Source organism: Sarcophilus harrisii, chromosome 2, assembly GCF_902635505.1.
Source record: "Sarcophilus harrisii chromosome 2, mSarHar1.11, whole genome shotgun sequence".
In the NCBI taxonomy this organism is placed as follows: Eukaryota; Metazoa; Chordata; class Mammalia; order Dasyuromorphia; family Dasyuridae; genus Sarcophilus; species Sarcophilus harrisii.
In genome coordinates this window covers 100,008,871-100,031,131 of record NC_045427.1, presented here as the reverse complement: position 1 = coordinate 100,031,131, position 22,261 = coordinate 100,008,871, and positions in this window count along the sequence as shown.

The following is a 22,261-nucleotide window of genomic DNA, read 5'->3' as shown; positions in this document are numbered from 1 at the left end:
GCAATTCATCTCCTCAAGAAAGTCTTTCATGATTATTTTGCTCCATATTTCTCTTTCCTTTAATAAACCCTATAGTAATTATGGAAATTTCACAAGTTATCTCTGAATTGTATATAGTTATGTCATTACCTCAAAATATCTCATATGTATTAGTGCCTCCTTCCACTTTATAACATATCTAATTTACTTCAAAATCTAGCTGTCACCATCTAATTAAAATATATCTTTCTTGATCCTCCCCTTCAAAAATGTTGCTCTTTCCTAAATATATTGAAGTTTAAAATTGTATTACTTTGAATATTTATTCTGTATATACTTGCTTATGTATTGTGACTCCCAAAAGAATATAAATTCCTTGAAAACAGGGATTATTTCATTTATTTTTCTCTGAATTCCTAAGGTCTAAGATAGTGGTGGACACATGATAGACATTTAATAAATATTTGTCCATAGGAAAATAATTGGTATTAGCAGTGTTTTATAATTTGCAAAAATTCTTCTAAACATTATATCAAATCATCCTCACAAGACTCCTATAAAATAAATGACCACACTTTATTATATTCATCTCTTTATGGATGAGAAAACTGAAGTTCAGAATGGTTCTCTGAATTTTCTATCATCACAGTTAATAAATCTTAAAAAAATAAAAGAATGCAAAGTCAGATTTGTCCTGATTCCAAGTTTAGCCTATATTACACATGTCCTTGCTTCTTCAGCCAAAGTTTACCAAAAAAAGAAAGGAAACAAAAAGAAAATAAGGCCATTTTGGGGAGTTTATATTTTCTTCTAAACTCTAATGATAAGTTGCCCTAGCAGAAGCCAAGAACATTCCTATATGTATATTCGATTCCATCCCCTACTGTTTTCTCTAGTAAGATCTCCACCACCATCACCTATATTTGCTCATCTTCAGTCTTTCTCTAATGTGTTGTTCTGTCCTTGTTGAAAAAAAAATACTATTTCTCCTCCCCAAAATAAACAAGTAAACAAAATAGCAATATCCTTGTTATCATTCCTGCCTGTTATCCTTTATATTTTTCCTCCCTTTCTCAACTAAATCCCTTAAAAAGAATCATCTGCACTTATCTTTGCTATCAACTTCATTATTCAACTGACTTCTGTCTTAAGTTGTCAATAATTTATTTTTTTAATTGCATTAACTTTTTAAAATACATTGAAATATTTAAGCATTCACCTTTCTAACACCTTGGCTTCCACAAATTCCTTCTTCCCTTCCTTCCATCCCCTCCTACAGAAAGGAAGCAATTCAATATAGGTTAAACAGTGAAATTCTTCTAAACAAATTTCTATATACCTCATGCTGCATAAGAAAAATCAGATCAAAAGGTGAAAGAAAAATTAACAAAAAATAAACAAGTAAACACACAACAATAACAAAATGACAATATTATGTTTTGATCCACATTCAGTAACTATAATTTTCTCTTTGGATACAGATGGCTCCTTCCATCACAAATTTATTGGAATTACATTGAATCACCTCATTGTTAAAGACTCAAGTCCATCACAGTTGATCATCATAATTTTGTTGTTGCTGTGTATAGTGTTTTCTTGGTTCTCTTTACTTCACTTAGTAGCATTTCATATAAGTTTTCTAGGCTTTTCTGAAATCAGTCTGCTCATCACTTCTTATAGAATAATAATATTCCTTTACATTCATATACCATAATGTATTTAGCCATTCCCCAATTGATGTGCATCCTCTCAGTTTCCAGTTCCTTACCACTTCAAAAAGGGCTGCTACAAACATTTTTACACATGTGGGTCCTTTTCCCTTTTTTATGATCTCTTTGAGATGCATACCCAATAGAGACACTGCTCAATCAAAAGATATGCAGAGTTTGATAGTCCTTTGGGCATAGTTCCAAATTTCTGTCCAGAATAGTTGCATCAAATCACAACTCTGCCAACAATGGATTAAAGTGCCAGTTTCTTCAGTCCTCTCCAACATATATTATTATCTTTTCCAGTCCTTTTAGCCAATCTGAGATGTGTGAAATGGCACCTTAAAATTATCTTAATTTGCATTTCTCTAATCAATTGTGATTCAGACCATTTTTATATGACTAGAAATGGCTTTAACTTTTTTCATCTGAAAATTGTCTTTTCATATCCTTGGACCACTTATGGTCCAATTGGGTAATGACTTTTATTCTTTAAATGTAAGCAATTCCCTATATGTTTTAGAAATGAGGCCTTTATCAAAAACACAGGAGGTAAAGATTATTTCCGAGCTTTCATTTTTCCTTTTTAATTTTAGCTGGATTGGTTTTGTTTGTACAAAACCTTTTTTAATTTAATAAAATCAAAACTATCCATTTTGCATTTCATAATATTCTCTAATTATTTGGGCAATAAATTCCTTCCTTTTTAACACATCTGAGAGACTACCTAATTTTTTGTCCTCCTAATTTGCTCATAGAATCATCCTTTACTCCTAAATCATGTACCCATTTTGACCTTATTTTAGTATGAGATTTTATATGTTGATTATTGACTAATTTAGGTCATACTATTTTCCACTTTTCCTATCAATGTTTATAAAATAGGGAGTTCTTATCCCAGAAGCTAGAGTCTTTGTGTTTTTCAAACATTAGATTGATTATTGTGTTTTGTGAGCCTAATCTATCCAATAATACTATTTCTTAGTACAAAATGGTTTTGATTATTGCTGCTTTATAATATAGTTTTAGGTTTGGTAAAATGAGGCCACTTTGCTTTGTATTTTTTCATTCATCTTAAAATTCTTGAGCATATGTACTTCCAGATAAATGTTATTATTTTATATACCTCTATAAAATAATTTCTTGGAAGTTTGATTGGTATGCCACTAAATAAGTGCATTAATTTAGGTAGAATTGTCATTGTTATTATATTAGCTTGGCCTACTTATGAGTATCTGATTACCTTCCAATTGTTTACATCTAACTTTGTGTGTGAAAAATATTCTGTAATTGTACTCATATAGCTCCTGGCTTTGTCTTTAACAGGTAAATACCCAAATATTTTAGATTAGTTACAAATTATTTTAAATGAGATTTCTCTTTCTATCTTTTGTTGCTGGACTTTGTTGGTAACATTTAGAAAAGCCAATGATTATTGTGGATTTATTTTATATCCTGAAACTTTGCTAAAGCTTTTTTTTTTTTTTTTACTTTCTAGTACATTTTTCAGTGATTCTCTAAGATTCTCTAAGTAGATTATCATATCATCTGCAATGATTGATAATTTTGCTTCCTTGTTACCTACTCTAATTCCTTCAATTTCTTATTCTTCTCTTATTACTGATGCTAACAATTCTAATACAATATTGAAGAGTAATGCTGGTAATGGGCACCCTTCATATACCAATGATCTTACTGAGAATACTACTAGCTTATTTCTATTATATATAATACTTGCTGATGGTTTTAGAGAGATGCTAGTTATCATTTTAAGGAAAACTACACTTATTCCTATGTTTTTTAGTGCTTTTAATAAGAGTGGATGTTGTATTTTGTCACATGCTTTTTGTGCATCAATTGAGGTAATCATGTTATTTCTGTTTGTTTGGTTATTGATATGGCCAATTGTGCTGATAGTTTTCCTGATATTGATAAAACTCTGCTTTCCTGGTATAAATCCTATCTTGTTGATAAGTTGCTGTAATGTCTTTGTTAATATTTTATTTAAGACTTTTGCATCAATATTCATTACAAAAATTGGTTTTTGACTTTCTTTCTCTGTTTTAGCCTTTCTTAGTTTAAGGGTCAGCACCATATTTGTGTCATAAAGGGAATTAGGTAGGATTTCTTCTTTCTTATTTTCCCAAATAGTTTATATGGAATTTTAAAATTAATTGTTTCTTAAATGATAAAATTCAATTGTAAATCCATCTGGCCCTGGAGAATTTCTTCTTAGAGAGTTCATTATTCAATTAAATAATTTATTTCTTTATTGTTACTTATTAATAAGTATTTATCCTCTCTACTTTGACAACCAGATTTTTTTATTACAGTTGGGCAAAATATATCCTAATTATTGCATTTAGTTCCTGTTGGTGGAAAGTTCTTCCTTTTCATTTTTGATACAAACAATTTGACTTGCTTCTTTCCTTTTCATAATCAAATATTTTTCTATTTTGTTGGTTTGTTTATAAAACAAATTCTTAATTTTATTATTTCAATAGTTTTCTTACTTTCAATTTTATTAATCTTACCTTTTATTTTCAGAATTTCTAATTTTGTATTTAAGCAATGGTTTTTGTTTTATTCTTTTTTTCTAGCTTTTTTTTAGTTGCACGCTTCTTTTTTGATCTTCTTTTTCTCTATTTTATTTCAATAAGCATGTAGTGATATAAAATTTTCTTTAAGAACGTCATCCCATAAGCTTTTGTATGTTTTCTCATTATTGTCATTTCCTTGGATGAAATTATAGACTGTTTCTATGATTTCTTGTAAGACCTACTCATTCTTTAGGATTAGATTATTTAGTCTCCAATTACCTTTTTTGGTCTATTTTTCCATGACATCTTATTAAATGTAATTTTTATTGCATCATGATCTGAAAATGATGAATTCACTATTTCTGCCTTTCTGTATTTGACTGTGATATTTTTATGCCCTAAAACATGTTTGGTTTTTGTGTAAGTGCCATGTGCTGCTAAAAAAAAAAAAAAGTTTATTTTTTTCTATTCCCCTTCAGTTTTTTTTTCAAAGGTCTATCATGTTTAACTTTTCTAAAATTCTATTCACTACCCTAACTCCTTTCTTACTTATTTTGTGATCAATTTTTAAAATTCTGATAGAGGGAGGTTGAGATCCCCTACTATTATAGTTTTGCTGTCTATTTCTTCTCACAATTCACTTGATCTCTTTAAGAATTTGGATGCTACATCACTTAGTGCATATATTGTTAGTATTGATATTTCTTTATTATCCATACCATCCTTTTGCAAGAGGTATTTTTCTTCCTTATCTCTTTTTAAGCAGATCTATTATTTGCTTTTCTTTGAACTGAGAACAGAATTGCTACCCCTGCTTTTTTTTTTTTTTTTTTTTTTTTTTACTTCAGCTTGAAGCATAATAGATTCTGCTGTATGTCTCTGCTTCCAATGTTTTTGTCAGTTTTTCATTTAGTCTTGTTTTCTGTTCCTGTTTTATGAGGGAGTTCATCTCTCTAACAATCATAATTGAGATTATTAATTCTGTATTTTCTGCTATCCTATTTTTCCAAGTTCTACTTTTCTTTCTCATTTTATCTTTTCCCTCTTCACCAGTGTTTTCCTTATAAAGACCTCTCAATCTTTCCTCTCTTATTTCAGTCTCCTCTTTCTTATCATTTTCCCTTTTTATTTCTGCCCTTTCCTCTATTAACCTCCTAATTTCCTTTTCCCTTTCTCCTCCAACTACCCCTAAAGTGAGCCAAATTTCTATATCAAACTAAGTATGCATGATTTTCCTTCTTGGAGACATATCAGATAAAATTAAAGTTCAAACAATACTAATCCCTCTCTCTTCTTTCTTTCAACTATAATAAGGCTTTTGTGCATCTTCATGTGTAATTACCTCCATTTACTTACCCTTTCTCCTTGCTAATATAATCTTTTTTCATCAATAATTAATTTTATATCAATACATTAAAATCAACTTATAACTATATCTTCTAAGCATTTCTTACTGCCCTGACAAAGATACAGTTCTTAAGAGATGCAAGTATCTTCTTCCCATATAGGGATATAAGCATCTTAATTTTTAAAAGCATATTTTTTCTTCCATTTACCTTTTTATTATTCTCTTGCATGTTGTATTTGGAGAATATTCTAGTCTTTGGCCTGATTAAAAGTTCTGATTTTTTTCATAAGAAATTATTGAAAATTCCCTATTTCACTGAAAGTCCCATCTTTTCCCTTGAAAGATAATGCTCATTTTGTTGGGTAATTGATTCTTAGTTGCAGTGCACATTCCCTTGCCTTCTGAAATATAATATTCCAGACCCTCCAATCTTTTAATGTGGAAATAGCAAATTTGGCATTTGATATATGATTGTGCTACCTCAATATTTCAATTGCTTCTTTCTGGTTGCTTCCAGAATTTTCTCCTTTATTTGTTAATTCTGGAATTTAGCTACAATATTCCTTCGTGTTTTTATTTTGGAGTCTCTTTCAAAAAATGATCAGTGGAGTCATTGAATTACTATTTTCCCTCTGATTCTAGAATATCAGCAGCTTTCCTTGAAAAATGTCTAAGAAATTGAAACTATTTCTAGCCATATCAAAAGATGCCCCAAGTCATTATTAATCAGAGAAATGCGAATAAAGACAATTCTGATATACTACTATCCACCTGTCAGATTGGCTAGAATGACAGGGAAAGATAATGTGGAATGTTGGAGGGGATGTGGGAAAACAGGGACACTGATACATTGTTGGTGGAATTGTGAATGCATCCAGCCATTCTGGAGAGAAATTTGGAAGTATGCTCAAAAAGTTATCAAACTGCATACCCTTTGATCCAACAGTGTTTCTACTGGGCTTATATCTCAAAGAAATCTTAAAGAAGGGAAAGGGACCTGTATGTGCAAGTATGTTTGTGGCAGGTCTCTTTGTAATGGCCAGAAACTGGAAACTGAGTAGATGCCCATCTATTGAAGAATGGCTGAATAAATTGTGGTATATGAATATTATGGAATATTATTGTTTGGTAAGAAATGACCAGCAGGATGACTTCAGAAAGGCCTGGAGAGACTTACATGAACTGATCTTGAGTGAAATGAGCAGGACCAGGACATCATTATATACTTCAACAACAGTCCTATATGATAATCAATTCTGATGGACGTGGCCCTCTTCAACAATGAGATGAACCAATCAGTTTCAATAGAGCAGTAATGAATTGAACCAGCTACACCCAACAAAATAACTTTGGGAGATGACTATGAACCATTACATAGAATTCCCAATCCCTATATTTTTGTCTGCCTGCATTTTTGATTTCCTTCACAGGTAATAGAAGACTATTTCAAAGTTCGATTCTTTTTGTGTTAGGACATGTATACTTATATTGTATTTAATTTATACTTTAACATATTTAACATGTATTGGCCAACATGCTATCTGAGGGAGGGATGGGGGGAAGGAGGGGAAAATAGGAACAAACAGTTTGGCAATTGGCAATGCTGTAAAATTACCCATGCATATAACTTGTAAATAAAAAGCTATAATAATAATAAAAAAAGAAAAATAATGACTAAGCTCTTTTTTTAATCTTGTTTTTCAGGCAGTCCAATAATTCTTAGATTCTCATTGTTGGATCTATTTTCTAGGTCAGTTGTTTTTCCAATGAGATATTTTATGTTTTTTTAAATATATTTTTATATTTTGTTTTACTGGTTGTATTTACCTTTTTTGATTTACCTTTTTTGGTTATTTATAAGTCTCATATCTGGTCTGCTAATCTGGCCATTTTAAACAAGGACAGAGTAATCAATAGTGGTGCATTTTGCCTAAGAGTCTCCTGATGGATTCTTTGTACAGGGCTTCCCCACAATGGACTTCCCTGTGCTGTGTTGGCTGGGTTCCCACCTACTAGATTCAGACAAATCTTTCATGAAGACATTCCAAGATATCTTGATCTAGAAAATTATTATTTTCCAATGTTTGTGAGTTCTGTCACTTCAAAGTCCATTCAGAGGTTTGATCTAGTATTGACTTTAAAAACATTATTTTTTTTTATTTTCAAAACAATATGCAAGGCTAATTTTCTTTTTTTAATTAAAGCTTCCTATTTTCAAAATACATTCATGGGTAATTTTATAAATTCAAAGTTTTTTCCCCTCCCTTCTTATACCTTCCTCTGCAAGGCAAGTAATCCAAAAAATGTTAAACATCTGCAGTTTTTCTATGCATATTTCCACAAATATAATGCTGCACCCCAAAAAATCAGATCAAAAAGAAAAAGAAATGAGAATGAAAACAAAATGCAATTGAACAACAACAAAAAGAGTGAAAATATTATGTTGTGTGTCACAATCAGTTCCCACAGTCCCCTATTTGGGTGGAGATGCCACTCTTCATCACAAGATTATTGGAACTGGCATAGATCATCTCATTGTTGAAGAGAGCCATGTCCATCAGAATTGATAATGGACTAATCTTGTTGCCATGTACAATAATCTCTTGGTTCTGCTTACTTCAGTTAAGCAGTACTTCAGTACTGCAGTTCATGCAAGTATCTCCAGGCCTCTTTGAAATCATCCTGCTGATCATTTCTTATACAACAATAATATTCCATAATATTCATATACCAATATTTATTCAGCCATTCTCCAACTGATGGTCATCTACTCAGTTTTTACTTTAGTGCCACTACAAAAAGGGCTGCAACAGACATTTTTGCGCATGTAGGTCCCTTTCCCTCCTTTATATATTTTTTGAGATACAAGACCAGTTGAAACAATGCTGGATCAAAGGGTATGCACAATTTGATAGGCTTCTGGGCATAGTTTCTAATTGTTCTCTAGAATGGTTGAATCAGTTTACAACTCCACTAACTATTGGTGTCCCAGTGTTTTCACATCCCTTCCAACATTCCTCTTAATCTTTTTTTCTGTTATAGTAGCCAATCTGAGAGGTGTGTAGTGGTACCTCAGAGTTATCTTAATTTGCATTTATCTTGCCAATAGTGACGTAGAGTATTTTTTCATATGACTAGAAATGGTTTCAATTTCTTCATCTGAAAATTGCCCATTCATATCCTTTGGCCATTCATCAATTGGAGAGTATTTTGTATTCCTATAAATCTGAGTCAATTCTCTATACATATTTTAGAAATAAGTACTTTTTGAGTTATGAGTTATAAGAACACTTGAATGTGAAATTTCCCGCATTTTATTGATCCCCTTCTAATCTTTTGTGCATTGGTTTTGTTTATAGAAAATCTTTTTAAAATAAAATAATCAAAATTATCTATTTTGTATTCATTAATGTATGGCCACAAATTCCCTCCTTCTTCACAGATCTGAGAGGTAAACAATCCGTTGTTCTTCTAATTTGCTTATAATATCATTCTTTATGTCTAAATCATAAGCCCATTTCAGTGTTATCTTGGTATATACAACATGAGTTGTAGGCCAATGCCTAGTTTTTGCCATACTAGTTGAAATTTTCACAGTAGTTTTTGTCAAAAAGTGAGTTCTTATACCAAAAACTGAGGTATTTAGGTTTGTCAAACACTAGATTACTTTAGTCATTGACTATTTTTTTCTGTGAACATAACCTATTCCACTGATTGACTATTCTTGTTTCTTAATCAGTACCAAATGATTTTGATGATTGCTCTTTTACAATATAATTTCAGAGGTATATATAGACCACTTACCTTTGCATTTTTCACTTCTTCCTTTGAAATTCTTCACCTTTTATTCTTACAAATAAATTTTATCATTTTTCCAGCTCTGTGAAATAACATTCTGTGAGTTTGATTGGTATAGCATTGAATAAGTAGATAAGTTTAGGCAGAACTTATTTTTATTATATTTGCTCAGCCTACCATAAGTACTGGTTATTTTCCCAAATGATTAGATCTGATTTTATTTGTGTGAAAAGTATTTTGTAGTTGTGTTTATATAGTTCCTGAGTTTGCATTGACAAGAAGACTCCCAAATATTTTATATTATCTACAATTAATTTAAATGGATTTTCTCTTTGTATCTCTTGCTTCTTGACTTTGTTGGTAATATATAAAAATGCTGATGAATAATGTGAATTTATTTTGTATCCTGCAACTTTTCTATACTTGTGAATTTTTTCTAAAAGTATACTAGTTGATTCTCTAGGATTCTCTGAAGATACCATCATATCATCTACAAAGAGTGATAATTTGGTTTGCTCATTATATACTCTAAAACCTTTAATCTGTTTTTCTTGTTGCCAAAGCTAACATTTCTTTTTTTTTTATTATTTAATAGCCTTTTATTTACAGGATATATACATGGGTAACTTTACAGCATTAACAATTGCCAAACCTCTTGTTCCAATTTTTCACCTTTTACCCCCCCACCTCCCTGATGGGGATGACCAGTAGATGTTAAATATATTAAATATAACTAGATACACAATAAGTATACATGACCAAAACGTTATTTTGCTGTACAAAAAGAATCAGACTCTGAAATATTGTACAATTAGCTTGTGAAGGAAATCAAAAATGCAGGCGGGCATAAATATAGGGATTGAATTCAATGTAATGGTTTTAGGCATCTCCAGGTTCTTTTCTGGGCATAGCTAGTTCAGTTCATTCTGCTCCATTAGAAATGATTTGGTTGATCTCTTACTGAGGATGGCCTGGTCCATCAGAACTGGTCATCATATATTATTGTTGTTGAAGTATATAATGATCTCCTGGTCCTGCTCATTTCCTCAGCATCAGTTCTTTAAGTCTCCAGGCCTTTCTGAAATCATTTTGGTCATTTCTTGAACAGTAATATTCCATAATATTCATATACCAAATTTATTCAATTTCTCAACTATGGAATTTCAGTTTCATTTTAACCACTACAAAAAGGGCTGCCACATACAGGTCCCTTTCCTTCTTTATAATCTCTTTGGGATATAATCCCAGTAGTAACACTGGATCAAAGGGTATTGGTTTGATATTTTTTGAGCATATTTAAACTTTAAAATGGTTGGTTTTCACAACTCCACCAACAATGCATTGCCCAGTTTTTCCCCATCCTCAACATTTTATTTTTTCCTGTCATCTTAGCCAATCGCAGGTGGAATATATCTTAGAGTTGTCTTAATTTGCATTTCTCTGATTAATAATGACTTGGAGTATCTTTTCATATGACTAGAAATAGTTCAAAGCTAACATTTCTAATACAATGTTGAATAGTAATGGTGATAGTGGGCAACATTTTTTCACCCCAATCTTATAGAGAATGGTTCTAATTTAGCCCATTAAATATGATGCTTGCTGATGGCTTTAAAGAGATACTTTTGATTATTTTAAGGAAAAGACCATTTATTCCTATATTTTTTAATGTTTTTAATAGGAATGGATTTTGGATTTTATTAAATGCTTTTTCTGCATTTATTGACATAATCATATGATTTGTGTTCGTTTGTTTATTGATATAGTTAATTATGATAGTAATTTTCCTAATATTTAAGCAATCTTACATTCATGATATGAATCCTACTTGATCATGTTTCATTATCAGTGATAATTTAATGTAATCTCTACTAATATTTTATTTATTTTTGTATCAATATTAATTAGGGAAATTGGTCTATCATTTTTTTTTTTTACCCCTATATTTTTATACAATTTAATATAAAAGTTTTCTTTCCCTATTTTCCCAAATAGTTAGATTAGTATGAAATTTAATTGTTCTTTAAATATTTGGTAGAATTCACAAGTAAATCCATCTGGCCCTGAAGATTTTTTTCTTAGGGAATTGATTAATAATTTGTTCAATTTCATTTTTGTAGAATGAAACTATTTATGTAATTTTTTTTCTTCTATTAACCTAGGCAATCTACAGTTGTAAACATTCATCTATTTGACTTAATTTATCATGTTTATTGACATCCTGTTGGGTAAAATGCCTTCTAATTATGACTCCATTTTCCCATCATATATTACACAATCGTGCAAAAAGTTCACTCTTTTCATTTTTGTTATTAAAATTTTAATTTTCTTCTTTCCTTTTTCTATTCAAATTAACCAAAAAATTTGTCTATTTTGTTGTTTTTTCATAAAAACAGCTCTTAATTTTTTTATTACTTCAATTTTACTTTATTTTCAGTTTGATCATCTCCTCTTTTATTTTCAGAATCTCAAATTTGGTATTTAATTGGGAGGTTAATTTGTTCTTTTCTGTGTTTTTTTTTACTTGCATATCCAATTCATTGATCTGCTTTTTTCTCTATTTTATGTAACATAAACATCTAGAGATATAAAATTTCCCCTAAGATCTGTCTAATTTCCACCATCTTGGGTCTACCACTCTAGTATCAATTTTGAGGGAATTTTGGGAAAGTTCAGGTAATGTCCTGTGAACTCTCTACCATGTTGGCTTCATACCCTTTCTAATAATTTCTCAATTGCCTATTCAAAAAATCTCTCTCCAAATGTCATGCTTGTAAAGCTTCCTGTAGCATATGACACTATTAATACACAAAAAGTCCAATCCCCCCCATTTTCTTAAGTTGCTTATTATTAGGCAACACAAACCCTATCTAAACAAAAATAAAGACAATATATGGGGGACACCTAGATGGCACAGTGGATAGAGCATTGACTCTAATGTCAGAAGCACCTGAGTTCAAATCTGACCTCAGATACTTAAAACTTTCTATCTGTGTGAGCCTAGGCAAGTCAGTTAATTCCAATTGACTCAGCAAAAAACAAAAAGTTGTTAACATTAAATGAGATTTAAAAAGGCTTCGATTTATGATCCAATTTGTGAAAAGTTTTTAATGGCAAATAAAGGATTTTACATTTTATCCTGGTTTGTCTGGAACCATATGAATTTCCTGAGTTGGGGGTTGATGAGGAAAATGTATGATGTTCAGTTTGAACTGTAGTCAGAATCTGCATGACTCTTTAGGAGGAAATGTGAAATAGAAAGACAGAAAATCATGAACAAAAATGAATACAATTTGGGGTTGTCAGGCTGAGAGAAAAAAGTGATGACAGATTTTTATCAGATGAGGAAATTTCAGAGTTCATGATCACAGAAGTGGAATACTTGTGGATGATGGCAAGCTTAATGTATGACAATCACTGAGTGTTGGGAAATGATAAATTTGAGGAATTTAGAGATTAGGGTTTTTGAAAGATTAACAATATATATAAATCCTAGCATAAGGCCGGTATTTGGAGAGAAGAGAAAGATTAAGAGCCAATGAACTCATGCAAATGAAAGCGCTATGATGGCCATTAGATAACAGACCCAGAATATTATTTGTGTAGTAAATATAAATTGAATGAACCTTAAAGGAGAAGTTATTGCATCGTGGATATGAAGGAGGAACATGGAATTAAAAATGGAAGCAATGATTTTTCCAAATCTCCCATTTTGACCAATGAGTTGAGAAATATTAATTAAAGTACATCCAGTGCTTGGTATGGTGTAAAGGAAGCTGTGTCAACTGGAAAGCTCCAGGAAACTGGACACTTATAGTTTTTTCCCCAAGCCACTGCACTATGCTCTTATATCTTTTCCATTTACACTCTCTCATTATACAATCTTATCATTTCCCCAGGGTCCAATTATCATACCTATATAAATTGTTCCCAGACATATAGATCCAAATCTAATCTACAGTCTGAGCTATATAGTTTCACATCTCTGCCTTTCAAATATTTCAAACTGCATGTTCCATAAACATCTCAAGATCAATCTTCCAAAAGAGAATAATATCATTCCCACTCCCAAAGTCCACAACTCTCAAATTTCTCTAAGAATGTTGAAGGCATTATAATAATTCCAATTACCCAAGTCTGTAATCTCTTTTATCTGGGAGAATGGCTTGTAAACGACAGATACTCAACAAACATTGTAGTGGCTGCTATCATTATTCTCTTTTTAACCTTATATATTAAAAATAGTGATAGGTTAAAGACTGATTATTGCCTACATGGAAAAAGAGTAAGATGTATGGATAATTTCTTTGAAGTCAGGACAAATTCATGTAATGAAGATACTGGCAAACAAGAAAACCTTTTTCAAAAAACCTACCATCCACTCTAACATGAATAGTGAATTGAAGCTAGTGTTAACAGCTGAAAGAACTGCTGAGGTAGTGCAGAAATCACAATTTTTGGTACTATTAGAAAGAACTGGAAATCTGCTTTCTTGATGCTGTAAAATAATTCCCAGAGATTTAGAATTCTGGGTACCATTCTTCTGTAATTTGTACCATAGCTCAAATGATTGGCAGTTAGAACTCTACCAGGTAAAATTATAAATAACAAATATGCTGGACATTAATACTAAAAAAAAAAAAAAAAAAAAAAAAAAAAAAAAAAAAAAAAAAAAAACTATGGGGATTATATACCATAGGATGTATTCTGACAGTTTAGCTATTGAATTTCTAGAGACTGTAAAAATAGCATAACTTCTGTCAATCCCTATCTGTTTTTGTTCTTTAATACTTCTCTCTATGTCTGTCTCTGTCTCTCCATCTGTCTGTCTCTCCTCTCTCTCTTATTTCCTTTTCTTCCTTCCTATCCCTTTAATATATCTAAATCTATTTATATCTATGTATATCTATCTATCTTGTATCTATATCCATTTTGTGTCTATACACACAGATTGATATATACCTAGTCATTTAACTCCGTACCATTTCAAATGCCATTTTAAAAGTCATAATTATTCATTTATAGAAGAACAATGGGGATTTTATTTCCTTCATATCATCCTCCACAGTGGTTCTCTATCAAATATTATATTAATTGAGAAAGAAGCAAAGTTATGTCCTTAAGGGATAATGTTTTTCCCTTAATAAAGTAAGTCAGTCATCTGCTGCTAGGTAATGAAATACTAATAAATGGTGCCAAGTGCTACAAGGAAGATGGTGAAAAATTGTCTGTTTCTTGGTCATGAAAAAACATCAACTTACCACTGAATTGCAAAATCTCTCTCTCTCTCTCTCTCTCTCTCTCTGTCTGTCTCTCTCTCTCTCTTTTGCTTGCCCCCTCAGGGAGTGACAATGTAGGGGGGAGAAACAGAATGTGAAATTCAAAACTTTAAATAAAAAAATGTTTAAAATTTAAAAAAAAGCATTCTCACAATTATTCAATAATCTTATTAATTTTGAAATTAATTAAATCAGAATTTATAAACCAATTAACCATATAAGGCTACTTACCTGAGCAATCACCAGTAACCTTGTCAGTGAATTAAATTTTTGGTTTACAGTTTTATTTCCCACCCTCAGCTTCCTTCATCTCAATGTATTTTAGCATATATGCCAAATGTTCCCTCAAATATCTCTTTCCATAGTTTTTTAATCAGTTCTAGTCCCACTATCAGTTTCATTCAACCTCAACTATACATAAGGATCATCATATTTCATTCATGTTTTTCCTTTACATATACTATTCCCATATTCAAGAAAGCTTAATATTTTGGAGTATCATAATATTTTATCTGTTTATCTTTTCATTCTTCATGCATTTAAAATGTACTCTTCAATTTCAAAATCATCTTCAATCCTTCTGTCACTCAATACTATCATGTCTGCCCTGGCTACTCTTCTCACTTCCCAACCTCTACCCATTGACCAATCAGTCTAATTCTGCATAATTCTTTATTTGTTAATCCCTATCCTATTCTTCTATTGCTGATCATATCTTGCCAAAATCCAATACATATAGAGTTTTTAATAAAAGTCTTATTGATTAATGAATATTTAAACAATGAACATAAACTGTCATAATATAAGGACAAGAATACAAACAGTACTTTATTTAGCAAATAATTTATTTCCTTGCTAATTTGAGGGATAGGGTAGTTAAGGACAATACCATATTGACATATTATTCCCCCCTGCCTCTTGGTCTTAGTTAAATATTTGTAAAATGAGAGTGTTGGACAAGATATTTCAATCTGTTTCAATTTTTTTTTCTTACCAGAAAAAAGTAAAATAGAAAAATGATCAAGGTGGGGCATAACTAAGAAGGCAGAGAGTACATGCATCTTTTTTGAGTTCTCTGTGGCTTCACTCAGAATCAGTACCACATCAAGTCTTTAAACAGGGTTTGGAGTGACATAACCCACAAATATTTGGAATGTAACACATTTTCAACAGAAGATATTTTGAAAGAACTTCAGGAAAGATCTGTCACAATTGGGCATGAGGGGAGGTGGCCAATGCAAGCACAGCACAGGAAGACACAAGGTAGACAGGCTTCTGTGCCCCAGGGGAATCTAATAGGAGGCTTTTATCCAAAATACAGAAGCTTTTACTTCTCTGTCCTGGTTCAGAAGGCTGTGGATCAGCAAACTAGCTGTGAGACTTCCAATACAACTACAGAAGGTAAATAGTGAGCCCATCATAAAAAGCAGAACTTGGCCATGCCCTCCTAGCTTGGGAAGGAAGCCAATAGCACCAGCCCTAGGGCAGCATGAAACATGAACCTTGGGACAATCTTCCCTTTGCCCAAAGAGCAGACTTCAACCATTAAATTAAGAAAAAAATGCAAAAAAGAGAAAGAAACCCTCTAACAATAGGTAGATATTATAGAGACAAAGAAGAAGAGATCTTAAACCATGAGGATCTTAAAGGCAAGGCGTTTCCAGATGAGGCCTCAAAGAGTGATGTCAGTTAGGCTCCAACACAAAAGGCTCTTTTGGAAAAATTCAAAAGATAATTAGAAAAAAAAAAGTGGGAAAAGGCTCTCTGTGTCTTTATCTGTCTCTCTCTCTCTGTGTAAATATATGTATACATACATATATGTATATGTGTAATATATATATATATATTATATGATTTACACAAAATTATCGCATTATATTATAATACACACATATATAAACATATATATGTATATATTATATACATAATATGAAACTAATGTGCTTATAAATTGAGAAAAGCTTCAGGAAAGGTATTGATGATGAATAAACATATGTTCATACACAGTGTTCTATAGTAATCATATAATTCATCTTATACTGAAAATCATACAAAATAAATGATCTCACTGTGACTGTTGACATTTTGATAAAATGTTCCAGTAGAGAAAAGTGTTGTCTTAACAATACTCATCTAATAAGATGTCTTGGGATGATGTGTTTAAGATTTCTTGAAGGATATGAGATATAACAATTTTAAATAAGAATTAGATCATTGATATCAAGCAAGGGGGAAAAAATCAACAACAAACAGTCAAGTATAATAGCACCAGAAGAATTTTCCAAAATTGTGGAAGAGATACAGTGTTCAACCTAAAGTAAAATTTCCCAATAGAGGGTAAAATTCTTGAGATGCTCATATTTGTAAATAATTGTTCTTATTACATCAAGCACCAGAACATTCTAGATTTTTTCTGTAAGAGATTCATATATACCTAAAAGAGTTTGGCTTAACCATCCACATAATCAAAATCTAGGATATGAAACATTCCTCTTGTCTAGATTATACAAATGAACGCAAAAGCTAGAGAACTTCTCCATCAATATAAATTTTCTATCTATATGATATAGATATGATATATACATGTATAATAAATACATCTACATTTTTGTACATTCACATTCATAAATGTTACACACAAACATACATATTATATGTTTGTATGTACATACACAAATGCAACTGCAAAAGGATAATTTCTGAAAAGAAACTACAAATGGGTATTTATTTCTTTAGTGAATTAAACAAAAGAAGGGAAATGGAATGGAGAACTTATGGGGAATTACATAATTTGTTAAATGACTACCATATTCTCTCTGACTGAAAAATCTTTTAAAAAATAATATTCAGGAAGTGCTACTACAATCACAAATGATAAAATATTAAAGACATTAAAGAGTTAGATTTTATTTTCACTTAGTAAGCAACTGAGAAATAAATGTTGAGTTTGAGCAGGTTGCTGTTGCTAAGTCATTTTTTTCCAATAGTGTCTGACTTTCCCTAACTCTGTGTTATAATTTTTGATAAATCAGAAATTATTAAAAAGAAGCAAAGTAGTGGATATTATTAAAATGATACATAATATGAGTTTGGTTTGACACATGCCCAGTCTACCTAAAATGGAATCATCCAAGTGGAAGATGCTTAGGTCCTATTTCTGGGGAAACCTGCACATGTTTGGGCATTCTTCATCGACCTACCATGTAGTTGAGAAGAGAATATTTTGTACTGACTTTTTAATCAGGTGTTTCAGTGTCTTGTAGTTAACTTGATGAGTGAGTAACTATTTTTTCTACATTTAAGTCTATGAGTGGGTTTATTCACTATAACAAGTGAAGTAAAAAAGGAAAAATAAATAAATATAAGGATAATAGACATACTGTTACTACGCAATGTACAGATTAACCATATTTGATTCTCCCCTCCTCAACTTAATAAACTTCCCAAAGCTTTTTTTTTAAAAACTTCAGAACTTTCCAAGTTATTGCCCACTCTTCATCACCAGATATACTTATTTTCAGCTTCATGAAATATAATGTCCATTGGTTTCCCTTTCTTCATCTTTCTTTTTAACTTCCTTTTCTGTGCTGCTTTCACCCACTATATTGTAAACTAACTGAGAAAAAGTACTTTCTATATTTTATTTGTGTCCTCAGAACTTAGCATAGTGTCTCGTATATAATAGAAATCTAAAAGAAAAAAAAAGACTTCTTCTGAATATTTTTTCATCATAAATCCTATTTGTAAACCAATAAATTGAGATGTCAGACATATAAATTTGCTATAACACATTTGAAAATGCATTTATTTATTTGAATTTAAGCTTCTGGACACATTTTTCCTTCTTATTAAGCCCATCAAATAATTTTAGCTGGAAAAGCAAAAACAATCCTGTATTTTTTAATCTGAAATGATGTTAGCAATAAAAATCACATCCAATTTAATACTGAAAGGGACCTTGGAATCCATTTTGATCAGTTCTCTCATTTTTCAGAGAAGGAAATTCAAGCTCAGAAGATTAAGTGACTCACCTTCAGATTAACACAGAGAGTAAGTAGAAAACTTGAAAAATCTAGGTCCATTCACCTTCAAACATAGTGCTTTTTCTTCCCAATTTATCATGCTCCTTTTTAATAAAAGTCCTATTCGGATAAAGTCATTGCTCCCAGCAAACGCTTCATTATCATATGAAGGCTTCCCTTAGGTTTCCAAATATCTCATTTAGCACCAATTCCTTTTTCTTATTCCCAAGTTCCTTCACTCTATTCCATGCTACTCTATTCTAAAACTTCATTTATTATTTATCAAAGCCCTATTTGTAAATTACATTTAAAATATTTTTCTTATGTTGTAAATCTTATAAAATAAATTTGATGGAATATGTAATATGATTACATTGTTCAAAAGAAAGTCAGGACAAATCCAGGTGTTCAGGGGGGTATTTCTACCTGAACAAAACAAAACAAGCAATTTATTTTTTATTTGTGTCTTTAACATGGAAAATATTACAAAATTAAAAAAAAATTTGCTAGTAATTCATTATATGTAATGTTTTAAACATGTATTACAGAAAGGGGAATGATATGTCTAGTACCAATTATCTCCTTTGAGCCCTTAGAAAAATTAGTGTTATTTGTATATAATAAGCAAATAATGTATGCTTGTTGGTTGATTAATGTGACAAATGAATTTTGAACATAGTCTAGTTTGGACTGATATCTAACCTGTATGTGAGTGGAGTCAAACAAAGCAGACAGAAACTGGTGAATCAAATAGCAGTTTAATTTCAGAATGAGTAAAACAGACTTGCAAGTGAAATAATCCCAAGAAGGAGAGCCTAAGGATTCATGGCAGGGTTAGGTAAGAATGAAACTCACAAAAGGCAGAAGCATAATACAGTCATTCTTATGTTTTGAGTAAACAGTTTCCATGGTTGGCATTCTAAGGGTCAATACAATCATTCTTGCATCTTGTGGGTACAGCCTCTAAATTATTAGAATCATTGTGATTCTTAAGTCATTGTGATTGTCTTAAGTCATTAGGTTCCTTGAGTCTTGTGAATATTCAGTGGGGAAGAGAAACAGAGTTAGAATGGTGGGAACAGAAGTGTAGCACCTAGTTCAGTTCATTCAGCAATTACAAGCACAAAGTTTACTAGTATATCAGGAGATATAATTGATCACTCTCTGCTGCAGCATATAACTATCACCCCAGTTCTCATGCTAGGATCTTCTAGGAAATAGGGAAGCTCCAACAAATATAAATAGTATACTCATTACAAATATAATACTGATAAATATGAAATGAATAATCAAATGACAGAATTTGTCAGAGAGTGAGATCATGCAGAGGGTGAATAAAAAAGATAGTTGTTATGCCAAGCTCAAGGCACAGATTGCTTGCTGGGCCTTAAGTATGGAAAACAGGGTATCTCCTAATATTTTTATATTTAGCTCTATTGATCAAAGAGAAGGAGTCTAAAAGAAGGGATAGTTTCTTCAGGGAATCTATAAGAGAATTGTGTCACAGGTATCATTGCTAGCCATTATTTGTGTGCAAACAGAAAAAAGAGGGGTCAAGAAAATGCCAACATACCCTTGAATTGGTGCTTGGTGATTGAGCCCATAAAAAAGGTGGGAGAGATAATTTGGATAAGATAATCAGCTCTCATCTGAAATCTTGAGATAGCTATTTCATCTGATGTCAGTTGCTTCTGAGTTTATGCTAGACAAACCTTGCTCAGGAGCTAGGGCTTTTTTTTAGATGATCTAGTAATCCATACTCACAAGTTTGACAGCTGTGGGAGTCAGATGTACCTAGTAGAGGCCGTTAGAGAAAATTCCTTGCATTAATGTTTGAATCTGCATTTCTGGTCAGCATAACGTATATTTTTAGTTGAGTCTCTAAACAATGCATAGAGATAGTCCAGTTTTCTAGTTATACGAGGCTTTGTTCAAAAATGCAATAGTCATTTTTTTCTAACAATTCCCATAATTTCATACTTACATTAAGTCAGGAACAAAGCAAACAACTTAGAGGTCTCACAATGAACTAGTTTGAGAAGGGAGATTTACACATCACCAAAGCAAGTACGAAAGTTTAAATATAAACATCTTGAAACAAAAGACCAAAGCAATGTATCATTAATAATATTGTCTCCTTCTCCTGGTTAGCTATTCTCAATACCCATTTAACCAGAACATTTTGAGTCCTAAATGTCTCCTGTAGTTATCTGGTGTCTAGATATCTTTTCTTAAAACGGGTTTCATTTTCAGATTAGTTCTGTTTCTATGGTTCTAAATCAAAATGTTCCTAGATAATTCTGACTAATACTATCAGTTTAATTTAATTCTTCAATTTTGAAACTTCAGAGCATTTCAGTTTATATACCATTTGCTGTTTCTATTATTTAACAGATTTAGTACTGTACTTACAAAATTTCTTAATTGTAGAAATTTGTTAGAAAAAAGGGGGACATAGTTATAACAATGTCATATATTGTAACAGAGCAAAAAACTTCATTAGCTGTTTGATTCCAGAGGAGTCATAGCTGATATGATTAGCTGTAGTCATGGGGTGCTAAAAACAAGGTTTAGGATTAACTTTTTAGAAAGGAAATAGCACAATGGGGAAATACAGAGAGGGGATTCCCATGTACACTGTGCTTAAGTCATCCCCTGAACTTTCCCCAGATACAGATATCCAACTTTATCAATTTCTAGACTGTAACATTTAGTACTTTCTACTATTGACTTCATGACAATTTAACAATCTCTGTAATAAAAACTCAAAACAATAGTAAATTATAGTTCCAGCAATTTTTACCCTAAATAGTAAAAATTCACTAGCCATAGCTTACAACTTGGATATCTTTTCTGATGTTTCCCCATTAGTTGACATTTCATTTATCCTTTACTTATAATTTAAAACTACCCATCTTCTTCGGCTTCAGAAATATAGCAAATTTATGATAGTTGACTCATCATTAATAAGTTCAAACTACATCTTTATACTTTCATAATCATCAAGAATTCAAATGAAAATTTGCTATATATTATAGTAAGCATTATTATATTAATAGCCTCATCATTATCCTCATTATCTATTTTATAACAAAATACATCTCTTTAAATGTAACAATTTTCAAATATCTATCTTTTTCACATCCTTTTAAAAGCCCAATTCATGCATATGAGCATCCAGATTAAAATGTTGTTTTCTCTAATAGTTTTTTTTCCTGCTTCAATGGCCTCTCAAATTATATACCATAAGAGAATTCAGACAATATCATGTATTTAAAATGAAACAAGATTTTAGTTAATATCAATTGCAGTTTCAAATTATCCCATCCAAATTAATCAATTTTATTTTATTTTATTTTATTTTTGCATTTCAAACCATTTTAAAGTTATCAGGTATGGAAAAATTACATTCAATTAAAACAGTAAGGTTCATAGTTAGGACATGCCAGTCACTGCATTAAGCACTTGACAATTATTGTATTGTTTTGATTTCACCTGGGAAGTGTGTACTATTGTTATTTTTCTCTTTATAGACCTTTATAGATCTGAAAACTGAGGGAAACTTGTTTAAGATTATACTGCTAAT